The sequence below is a fragment of the Notamacropus eugenii genome, chromosome 5 (genome assembly GCF_028372415.1).
Source record: "Notamacropus eugenii isolate mMacEug1 chromosome 5, mMacEug1.pri_v2, whole genome shotgun sequence".
In the NCBI taxonomy this organism is placed as follows: Eukaryota; Metazoa; Chordata; class Mammalia; order Diprotodontia; family Macropodidae; genus Notamacropus; species Notamacropus eugenii.
In genome coordinates, this window is record NC_092876.1 from 153155114 (window position 1) to 153164593 (window position 9480).

Here is a 9480-nt window from a genome sequence, read left to right on the forward strand (position 1 = left end):
AGATGGACAAGGCCAACTCCATTTCAGGCTGCTAAACAAAAAGAAACTGACATGAGAGGAGCTGGCAGTCAGCATTATGTCCCTATCTATGGCTTATGACAATAGAGACCTCAGGAAATTTCCCTTTTGGTGAGATCCAGAATACTTTTTCTCTTAGTTGAGCTATCTTGTTCCCAATGAGAAAAATCCTTCATCCTGTATTGTCTGGTGTATTTTCTTCTATGTTTACCTTTGATTTTTGTCTTGCTAAGATTTGGATAAATGGGTTTCTTGGCCGATTGCTATGTGTGTTCATTATGGAACTGGTATTGAGAGGAAAAAGAGTCAAGCATTGGATATAAAGCTTGGAGTCCTTCTTCCACTACCATTCCCATATGGAAACAGTGATCAGAAATTAGATTGAACCTGATCACATTGCCTAAACTAATAATATTTAAGGAAATAAATAGATATGATTCTAGTCTAGTACTCCATGTCTCTGAGAAGAAAAGGACTGGCAGTTAGGCATGGGGGAAGAAGCTTGAGATGTTTCTTTTCTGCCTTCCTTCCAGACACACAGTGACACCTTCATGCTACATGTGACAGACAGTCGTCACATGTGGGCCTTGCTACACATGAACTTTGCTGCACTACCATGCCCAGGAAGAATAGAATTTTCTTTGGAAAAATTCTCTTGTCATCTAATTATGTTCTGCAAGTACACTTTCAAGAGTTTAATTTATTGGGCTTCATTATATTTTCATCTTATATATGTACACAAAGAAAATATAGCAGTCTTTCCTTTTCATCAATAATAATACTTATGAATCCAAATTATGACTATAGTGTATTACATTTTTTGATTTTTTAATTTTGTATTTCTGTATTTTTTTCTATTTTGTCTTCCTTGTCTTAGCTTGTACTAAGTTAGTACAAGCATGTTCAGTTGCATAGTTTTTTCCCCTTCAAATTGGGGTGTGCTTATTAATTACATGGGATTAGTCTTGCTGTTTTTTACTTTGATCTGAACTTTGTTTTTAATGGAGGAAATATGTATGTTTTTATGCAGCAATTGTACTAGAAAATATCCAATAACGTTGGCCATTGCCATGTGCTTCTTCCCCAAGAGAGTCTTGTGGGAGGAGGTAAACTTCCCTAAAGTTTAGAAAACTCTGGAATAAGAAAGAGAATAGTAAGAGGATTAGTGACTTTCTATAAGGACTACAAAAGTAGCTATTATATAAAAAAAAAAAGAGATGACTACTATTCCTGGGGCATATATCTGGAACTTGGGGCCTCAAAGGATTTTTCAGATACGATGATCATTACACATGAAGCAATTCTAAGGACTATGAAGACCTCAGTAAAAACTGAAGACCTCAAAAGCACAACTGCTGATTGAAGGTTGAGACCTTAGAAGAGAAAAGCAGATTTAGGAGGTAAACACCTGGTTATGAAGATGGTGTCTAAGAGCAGATTTAGGATTTGGGTCATGGGCTTAGAGTATAGGTTCAATCTTAGGAATAGAATATTACCTGAAATTGGTTAGGAAAAACTTACTTGGACAGATTGTTGTAAATCTGATCAAGAGGCCTTTAAATAGAGAAGGGAGTGTTAAAGGGGAGTTGAGGAGAAATCAACGGCCAACATAGACCTGCAAAGATGATACTGTATTCAATATTCTACTATAATAATTAGTGCTTTAAAAGCTAAGAAGCAATATAATGGTCCCTAACCCCATCTTCACACTTTCCTTCCCCAGTCTGAACATTTGCTGTTATCAGCAAATCTATTGGAATTTTGTCAAATCCTGGATAGCTCTTTAGTCACTGGAAGAGGTTTTTTTGTTTGTTTGTTTGTTTTGTTTCTTCTGAATGTTTTTCCTCCCCAGTGCCTTAAAGTATTTCAGAAAAAAGAATATGGCACAGTTCACAATCAAATCCTTTAATTTAATATTCCTCTTTATCTAGATCTATTCTGTAATTAAAAAAAACATCCTCCAGCCCTGATTCAGAAATGTTTTTTTCCTGAACTGGGAAGAAATGGGAAGGAATGTGATTCTAAGGGTCTGAAGCAAGGTAGGCCTTCCCCTGTCAAGGCAGCCAGTCCCCAGCTTGCTAGAATGACTGTTACATTCAAATCAATAAAAAAAACAGTGACAGGCTGGCCAAATAACCAAATTAACTTATGAACAACAAATTAAGCTTAATATGTTTAATGTCATGTGAAACCACAGGGTTGTTTTGATGTTCATTTCTCTTATTTTTTGTGATTTGGAGCATTCTCTCATATGGCTATTAATAATTACAGTTCTTCTTTTGAGACCTGTTCATTCATATCCTTTGACCACTTAAAAATTCAAAATGCTCTTAGTTTTCCATATACATATGAGTTGTCTGTATGTCTTAGGTACCAAAGACTTATCAGAGATTCAGAATTTTTTTCCATTCAACTATTTCCCTTTTGTCCTAAAAGCATTAGTATTGCTTGTGCAGAAGCTTTTAAATTTTATTTTAATCAAAATTACATATTTTATCTTTTTATAATGTTGTCTATCTGTTGACTAAGAGTATTTCTCCCATCTCTAACTGTTAAAGGAATATGATTTGCTTCCTTTTTAATTTTTGTATTATATTCTTTAATATTATTACATATCCATTTTCGAAATTATTGTGGAATATAGTATAAGAGGTTCTAAGACAATTTCTATAAGACTGGTTCCCAGTTTTTTTCAGGAGGTCTTATCAATTAGGTATTTGTTTCCTATATTATTTATTTATTTGTAGCTTTTAGTTAGTGTTTTATTTTTCCCCAGTTATATGTAAAAATAATTTTTAACATTCACTTTTAAAACTTTTAGCTCCAAATTCTCTCCCTTCCTCCCTACCCCCCTCCCAATGAGAAGGCAAACAATTTGATATAGGTTATACATGTGTAGTTATGCAAAATATATCCATAATAGTCAAGTTGTGAAAGAAACATAGACAAAAAAAAAACCTCAAGAAAATTAAAGAAAGTTTATAAAGTATGCTTCCATTTGTATTCAGATACCATCAGTTCTTTCTCTGGGGATGGATAGCATTTTCATCATAAGTCATTCAGAGATCAGATATGTCTTGGATCATTGTATTGCTGAGAACAGCTAAGTCATTCACAGCTGATCATCTTACAATATTGCTGTTGTTTTGTACATAGTCCATTTCACTTGGCATCAATAAGATCTTTCTGCTCATCATTCCTTATAGTACAGTAATATTCCATCATAATCATACCACAACTTCTTCAGCCATTCCCAACTGATGGGCTTCCCCTCAACTTCTAATTCTTTACCCCCAGAAAAGAGCTGCTGTGAATATTTTTGTACTAGTCCTTTTTGTTTTTTGTCTCTTTTCGGACACAGACCTAGTAGGGGTATTGCTAGGTCAAAGGGTATCCATGATTTTATAGCCATTGGGGCATAGTTCCAAATTGCCCTACAAGATGGTTAGATATGAGGTAGTACCTCAGAATTGTTTTATTGCATTTTTCCAATCAATAGTGAGTTAGAGTATTTTTTCATATGACTATAGATAGCTTTGATTACTTCATCTGAAAACTGATCATAGCTTTTGATAATTTATCATTTGAGGAACAGCTCTTATTTTTATAAATTTGATTCAGTTCTCCATATGTTTAAGAAATGAGGCCTTTATCAGAGAAACCTGCTTTACATTTTTTTACAATTACTATTATTAACTCTATTTCCCTCTATCCTATTTCCTTCCTCATTCCTATTTATTCTATTCTATCTCTTCTTTCACCCTGCCTCTCCTGAAAAGTGTTTTGCTTCTGACTACTTTCTCCTCTAATCCACTCTCCCTTCTATCACCTCCTTACCCCACCCCTTCTCTTATCTCCTTCCCCTCCTACTTTCATGTAGGGTAAGATAGATTTCTATATCCAATTGAGTGTATATATTATTCCCTCTCTGAGCCAATTCCTCATGGAATTAAGACTTCTGAAGCTCTGAGTTCCCTCTTTTAGATAATTTTTATACTGAGGCTGGTGACCTGCATAGCCCTCCCTCACTCAAAACAAAGTCAAGTTCAAGTCATGTCATTATTTCTCTGATGGCATGGTCTTTGGCAACGAAGGATGAACACACTGTCATGGCTTTGTGGATTTTGCACTCACCTCCTTTTTCTTCTAGTCCACAATCTTAGAAATATCAATTCTTATAGAAGACACAATTTTAAAAAGGAAAGGGAAAGTATTTATTAACTGCTAATCATGTATCCCTAGGCATTATACTATCCACTGGGACTACCAAAAACATATCCAAAAACAGACAGCTCTGGCTCTTAATGAGTTTACACTCTAATGGGGTAAGATAATACATAAAATGGATCTAAAAAGGGGAGGAAAAAGGAATTAAAGTACCTGGTGTTGAGGCATGACTTTGAAGTCCAGAGAAAACCAGGAACAGAACCAGCAGGAGAATAAAGGCATATGGACCTGGGATCCTCCACAAAATGGAAGCTCCAGAAGGAACTCCCCACTGGAAGGACAGGGACAGGCCTTGTGGAAAGACATTTCATGGTGAGTGGTCCATGGAAGTGGTAATTTGTTCCAGGATGGGGGCTTAAGGGGAAGATTGATAGGGAAGATAGAAGTATTGCCTCATGGTAGAAATTTTTCTGTGTTCTTTCTTCACTGTATAATCCATTTCTACCTTGTTCTCCCCATGAACATTTTCTCTCCCATTTGTTATGAAATCTCCTTTTTTCTGGGTCCATTGTATCCTGTCTTTCTTGATGGTTGCTGGCCACTGATTCTCCTACTCTCTGAGCACCAAATACTTGCAAATTATACTTACTGTAAGTTCCTATTTCGTGTGTGCGTGTGTGTGTGTGTCCCCAACCCAGCCCCACACACACCATGGGATTGGATCCCTTCCACCTCTGTATTGAAACTTTTCTTGGTTTCAATCCCCACCGTTGCCATCTTACTCCTTCTTCTGTAGCTCCTCTTCTTACTGAGAACCCGTAGGAGTTATTTTCCTTTTATTGTTTTATCATTGGCTAGATTAGGTTACTTCAAACCTTTCCCATTCTTTTCTACCTCCCTTCTCCCCTTTCTTGTGCCCTCTTATTTTAGAGTTTAGTCTTACAAGAAACGTTAATTTTCCCGTAAGCTGGGTAGGGGAAAACAAGGTTTCAGGGTTTTAGTCCATGGTGTTTCGGTTGTGTTCTTCAATCATCAGTTGTCCTATTTCTTTAAATTCTGCTTTCATATTAATCCTCTTATGTCCTTTCAGAAATAAAAGGTAGTTGTCATTTATAACTTTACAGATGTCTTTCTTCTTCTAATTCTTCCCCCTTTTAATAGTCCCTAGTAATGCCATTATTTTATTGCATGTATTTTTCTGTTTAGTTACATTTATTTACCTTTTTTTGTGTTTCTATTTTATGGGGTTTTTGAATATTGAATTAACTGCTCATGTCTCTTTTTTGAAGGAATGTTTCAAATCCCTTTCTTTTACTGAACATCTATTCTTTTTCATTAATGATTCAGCTCAGGTTTTCATGACATAGCATTTTGTATACTGAGCTCCTTTATTTTTGGTTTCTAGTGAGTGTTAAATTGTCTAATGTTATTTGAATTTCTTTTCCTTTATATTTGAAGGTTTTTCTCATCACTTGTAGGATGTGTTGTTTGTCATTGGAACTGAATGTGTATTCAAGTTTGTAGCACAGGGTTTAATTTTGTTTTTCCTGGAGGTCACCTGTGAATTCTTTAAGTTGGTGTTTTATTTTCTATATACAGAAGTTCTAGAGTTTTTTTTGCATTAATTCTTGAATTATGGTGTTCAAGTTTTTTGACTTGCCATATTCTTATCAAATGCCTGTTATCTTTAAGTTGTTTCTACATATCCTGCCTCTGAGATCAATGTTTTTTCTGTACAGAGATCATGTGTTCTTTTAACATCATTTCATTTTGCTTCTCTTCTTCCAGATTGTTCTTCACTTCTATACATTTGTATTCCCAATTCCCAATGTATCTTTCATTTCTCTGGAAAAATGGCACCATGGGTTAAAATTTTTTCCTATCTTAATAATTATTTCTGTTGTGCAGACAATAAACCTACCATTTTAGTTTCGTGTTCTCTGTGGTCCTCTATCTTGTCAGGTATTGCTTCAGTTTTCTTTGTCTCACAAAAAGACTTGTACTCATGTAGATGTTTTGGTGGCCATCTTCTCTTCTATTTTTATATCTTCCCTGTTGATTTACCTGTGTATGTTCCAAGTTTATAACTAAATTTCAGTCCTCCTGAGATCTTTGGTAATCTTTTCTTTTCTTATATTCTCTTTCACTTACTGACTCCTTTTCCTTTCATCTCGTAGGGGCTTCACTCAGAGCTGTCTAGGCTTTCTCAGTTCCTGCTTTACATGACAGGGTCAGGGCAAGATAGAACAGGCTCCCCCTTGATGTCAGTCCCCACTCCATACATTTATGTCCATACTCTGCCTAGTTTCCTTTGTTCCATATGTAGCTCTTTGCCTGAGGGCTGCTAGAGCACATTGCCCCTCCACCTCCAAGACAAAATTCTGCTTCCTGTGCCTCCACTTCTTTCACAAAAAGGTTGAAGCTGAGTTGAGGTCTGCTGCTTGTTGTCACAAAATAATAGGGTAAGGTCCAGGGCTGGGCATGATTGCAGAAACTGCAGCAATAGCAAGGAAGTTACTGATTGGTTCCCAGAGAACATCCATGGGTTGGGTTATGCCAGTCTTCCAGATCATGAGGGTTGGAAGGGGAGAAGATACAGAGTGAGTGTATTAGGCTTTAGCCTTCTCTGTTGTTAATTCATTAAGCTATTTTGTTGCTAGGATTCTTGGTGTGTGGGCCTATGGCAATGGTTGTAATTGTTTATCTCTTGTGAATAACTACTATTACAGGAAGCTTTTGAGAGTTCACGAGGACTGAAGAAAATGTCTAATTCTCCATCTTGTTAGTTACATGCCCCAGAAACACTATGTTCTAGATTTCTTAATGCTACTCAAACATTTCTTTGAGAGGTGTACTTTCAAAGTCTCTGCTTTGGTCTGTTCTGAAAGAATCTTGGAAAGATATCCATATACTGCACTTAGAAATACTTGTCTCACACTATTTTAGGAATTGTAGAGGCTTTCTAGTTTTTGGTTGAGTATACTTCTGCCTAATATGGTTTGTTACCGTCAATATATGACATGGTTTTGTTATCTCTTTCCAGACCTAAGTCTGTGAAAAGAAGTTCTAAAGGTTTGCTGCTGCTTATATTCTCCCAGTGTTCTGTATATTTTGGAAGTATTTTTCTTTGCACATATATCTTGGTGATATCTATGGTCATCATGGGCTAGTAAAATCTGTTTCTTACTGGCTCTAGGGTTCTTTCTTAAGTCATTTGTCTAAAGTCATTATGTAAAGTTCTCATGTCTATACAGTGATATGTTCTGAGTAGTACCAATTACTTTTTGGTACCAAGTATAGGATAAGTGAAAGTTTTGTATAGTACTCATTACACATCTCCAACTTCTCAAATTGTCTTGACAATAAAATGTCTTTAGTGAGTGGCATTTGTGCCCTTTGATATTATCATCCTCATTCTTAATTTGCATTATCAAACAATTCTTGAGTAACAATCCATGTTAATATTCCTTTCAGTAAAGACTTAATAGGAAACAATGCATTCACTCATTTTTAGTGTCATAATCTTTCTGTCCTTCTGCTGTAGGAAGTAATGAGCCTTTAGCTGCTAGTGAGGGATGAGAGAAAGTATGAAAGCAGAAGTGATGACATAGGGCAGCAAATGAGAGAGATGTGAAGCACAAAGTCAACAATTTAGAGCCCTAAATGGGATGGGATATGGCACTCAACCACCAGAAACTTGAACTGAAGTTCACCTGAAGCCTCAAGGTGGACAGAAGAAGCAAAATAGCAAGTGAAATAGAGGGAATTTTCCTCCGTATCTGACCTTCTTTTGCCTATATCCCTGCACCATTATGGATAAGATAGCTGATGTGAAAAGCATTCCTTGCCAGCAATAGGGCACTGAACAGTTAAAAAAACAGTCATCAGGAGCTCCACTCTACACTGGATCTCAGGTCTATGTTTCAAGCTTCACAGAGAAAGAAGTCTGTGGTCTGGAGGTCCTTAGTCTTCATCTAATGACCAACCCTACTAGAGGCATAAATCAAAAATCAGTTGGGGGCTGTTTTGATTCCTACACTTCTTTGCTTACTTGTGGGAAGAGCAACCTTGCAGAACTAATCAAGCCAAGTTATGTTTTCCCAAGGGTTCTTGGATTCAGAATGGTCTATATATTGTCTGGGGCTGCCAGGGTCTGGAATTTGATTCAAGTATGCAGTTTTGAAGCTTTTTTTTTTTTTAATTACTTTTACTGTTTCAATACAAAGAGGAAAATATGGCAAGGTCACCATAACTAGGACTCAGTGAAAATTTAGCAAGGAGGTGGGAGGAGGTAGGGTTTTCAGGTAAAATGGATGCTTGAGAACAGATTCCAATTGGGTAAATTAGTAACCACACCTCATAGATGAATAAGGGTATCAGAGAGAAGAGCTAAAAGGTAGGTCATTCTTTCTCTAAGGACTATAAAAAGTTGGCACTTCCCCCAGCAGTTTGGGACAATGAGATAAAGTGGCATAACTGTCAGATGAACCTGCTGCTTCTAGTACCTGAGCATTCTGGTGGAATAGGTTCAGGTTAGTATCCTCTGGTGGTTAAACAACACATATTTTCTACGTACCTTCTAAGGCTACTTTGCAAAATAATAATTACCATGAGAGCTAGGCTCATAATTAAATGGAGAATGAGAACTTTTCCCCTCCTCTTTTGTATTTTAACTAAAGAGATTTGCTTAAGTAACATCTTTCATTTAAATTTAAAGAAAATTTAGGATTCTGTTATGGTTTTCTATACTCTGTATACTCTATACTCTGTTTATATGTATGTTTCATCAACATTTTATAACAGAATTTATAACAGAATTTCATAGATGCTTTTAAACATTAACTTTCCTGCAGAACCTGCACACTGAAAAGAGCATTTGACTGAGATTGAGACTCTATCCTCTGAACTCTATTTTACAACAGACTAATTATATCAGGCTTTCATTAATCGCCTGCATTTTTTTTTCTTTTCAGTGAAGCTGCTCTGTCTCTTAGAGGTGTAAAGAAGAAAAACTAAATAAAGGTATTTAAATGAACACATTTTAGATTGCTATTTTTGGTTGCCCCAGGACTAATACAAAGCTATTTTAAAAGATATTTACTTCAGCAGATACTCTGCCCCTCTTGCTAAAAGCTAAAAGTTCTGTCCATAATCACATGCCAAGTGAGTGCTGGAGAGAGATTCAGGTCTAGTCTCCTTGCCCACCACCACTCTGTCCTGTATCTTGTATATCTGTTGCTTTAAACAAAGCTTTTTGTTTAGGTTTTTTTCAAATTCTTTATTTTCTTTTATAGT

General features: G+C 36.1%; 1 long non-coding RNA gene across 1 annotated transcript in view; it reads left to right on the forward strand.

The window, feature by feature from the left end:
* Window positions 1–9212, forward strand: part of LOC140505353 (uncharacterized) — a 38451-nt gene extending 29239 nt beyond the window's left edge. Inside the window, exon 3 of the long non-coding RNA XR_011967462.1 lies at window positions 9159–9212. This is a non-coding gene — a long non-coding RNA (uncharacterized lncRNA). The remainder of the gene's footprint in view (window positions 1–9158) is intronic.
* The last annotated feature ends 268 nt before the right edge of the window (window positions 9213–9480 follow it).